We start from the raw sequence: 1,996 nt of genomic DNA, 5'->3' as shown, positions 1-1,996 counted from the left end.
TTCTAGGTTGGCACGTAGAAGCAGGTGATGGGGCTTCTCTACTCTCTTCCCTCCCGTTCCCCCCTCCTCTGCAACATCTTGAAGCCAAGGACTCTCGGGCTTTGGAATAATGGAAGGAGCCTGGATTCCTGAATCTCCATGGGGAGGAGAGCCACCTGCCTATACTGGGTTATTGCATGAACGAAAAACAACTTTTATGATGTTATTAATGGAATTTTAGGTTTTGTTATAGACAGCATTGTCCAGACCAATACGCAAAAGAAGTCCATTTTCCATCTGGACACCATATCTTGTTTCAGGTTGATTGTAACAGTGGTGAGGCTTTACACGGGGTTGGGCTCATGACCAGTTCCTTGATCCTTCAGATGAGCAGTCTCCAGAAAACTCCTCAGCCTCCGACCTCTCTCACCCATCATGCACATTCTAGTTCAGGCGTCAGGATGCAGTTGAGGCATCACTTGTTCTGTGAAGTCTTCCCGTCTCTCCCAAACTGGGTTGAATCCTCCCCTGCATCACAGAGGTACACAATCTGTTTTTATGATCGAATGACTTGTCTGTGAACTCCTGGGCGGATGATTAAATCAATGGACGAAAAAAGTCTCTGTGTCAATAACTCCTCTAAGTGTCTGTCCCCGGTGCACGTCTCCTCCTTGAGAATCACACTCACATACACCTCTTCCTGCTGATCTCTAACTGAATACCCTTGCCTGCACCTCAAACTCAGTATGTCCCTCAAAACCTTCATTGTATTTTACCCAGATATGCTTCACTTTTCACAGCCCTTAAACTGGGTGATGACTTCATCACCTACTTAGCTTTCCAGACTGGAAACCGAGGTATCACTTTAGATGCGCCCTCCCCACCCCGCCCCCGCCACCGCCCAAATCAACCAACATTTGGTCAGCTGCTAAGTTCTGCCCATTCCACTTTCAAAATATGACTCGAGAATGCCCCTTCACCTGCCAGAACCTGAGATCATGACCTCCTCACCTCTTGTCGCACAGCCTCACTGTCTCCCTCCACCCTCTCAAGGACTTGCATTGACCCTAACATTCACTTGCCTCCAGTCTCTTTTGGGCTCTTCCTGGCCCTCAGGATCAAATCCAGGCTCCGAAAGCCCATCGCAGTCTTAACCCTGGCTCCTCCTACCCCCTCGTGTCTTCTGTGGATGACCCGCCCTTCCTACCCACACTCAATCCCACCAAACTGGCCCTTCATGGATGGCACCCACAGCCTCAAATGCCCTTTCATCTGGGATAATGTTTGGATTTGATTTTTTCCCCTTTCTCCATCCTCCTCACCACACCTGAGCGAAACAGGCAATTGTCTTTGTGTTCATTGTGTGGGAAAGGGATATGGCAGCGAGTAAAGCAGAAAGTGCCTTCCTGACCTTCTTGCTTTTGTTTCCAAAATCTATACCACCGAGGGGAGATACTTCCTGCATACAGATGAAGTGTCTTGAAGAAACATGGAGAAATATTTGTCTTAGTCCAGAAAAAAGGATCCTCTGAGCTGAAGGGAGCAGACGATAGAAGAGATAGTTCTGTGGGTCATGGAGAGGAGGGAGCCCTGCATACCGCTTACCCCCACCAAGGGGGACCCCCTCCCAGAGGAATGGCTATGGTGGCACGTCCAAGAGGATGGATGGGCCTCCAAAGACTGGAGGCAGCTCAGAAGACGCCTGAAAGAGGCCATGGAGACAGGCACACTTGTTGCTAGATTCCAGAACCAAATGCCTCAAAGGACTGAGGTTATGTCTCTTGCTAGCCTAGCAGACTGGGGGGCTCAGATAAGAATGTAACTGAGTTTGGGGGGAAAAAAAGAGGGAGATCTTGTCCACTTGAATTTACAGAGTGAGGTTCAGACTCTTTTTTTTTTTTTAATTTTTTTTTTCAACGTTTATTTATTTTTGGGACAGAGAGAGACAGAGCATGAACGGGGGAGGGGCAGAGAGAGAGGGAGACACAGAATCGGAAACAGGCTCCAGGCTCTGAGC

At 48.7% G+C, this 1,996-nt stretch overlaps 1 long non-coding RNA gene across 1 annotated transcript; it reads right to left on the bottom strand.

Annotated features, from left to right (window-relative positions):
- Nucleotides 1-205: 205 nt before the first annotated feature.
- On the bottom strand, nt 206-1,764 carry LOC123604289. Its single transcript, XR_006715289.1, has 2 exons — nt 1,391-1,764; nt 206-507 (listed from the first exon to the last, which is right to left on the bottom strand). It is a non-coding gene; the product is annotated as an uncharacterized LOC123604289 (long non-coding RNA).
- Between the last annotated feature and the right edge of the window lie 232 nt (nt 1,765-1,996).

This window comes from Leopardus geoffroyi, chromosome A1 (genome assembly GCF_018350155.1).
Source record: "Leopardus geoffroyi isolate Oge1 chromosome A1, O.geoffroyi_Oge1_pat1.0, whole genome shotgun sequence".
Taxonomy (NCBI): domain Eukaryota; kingdom Metazoa; phylum Chordata; class Mammalia; order Carnivora; family Felidae; genus Leopardus; species Leopardus geoffroyi.
This window is presented reverse-complemented; position numbering and strand designations above follow the sequence as displayed.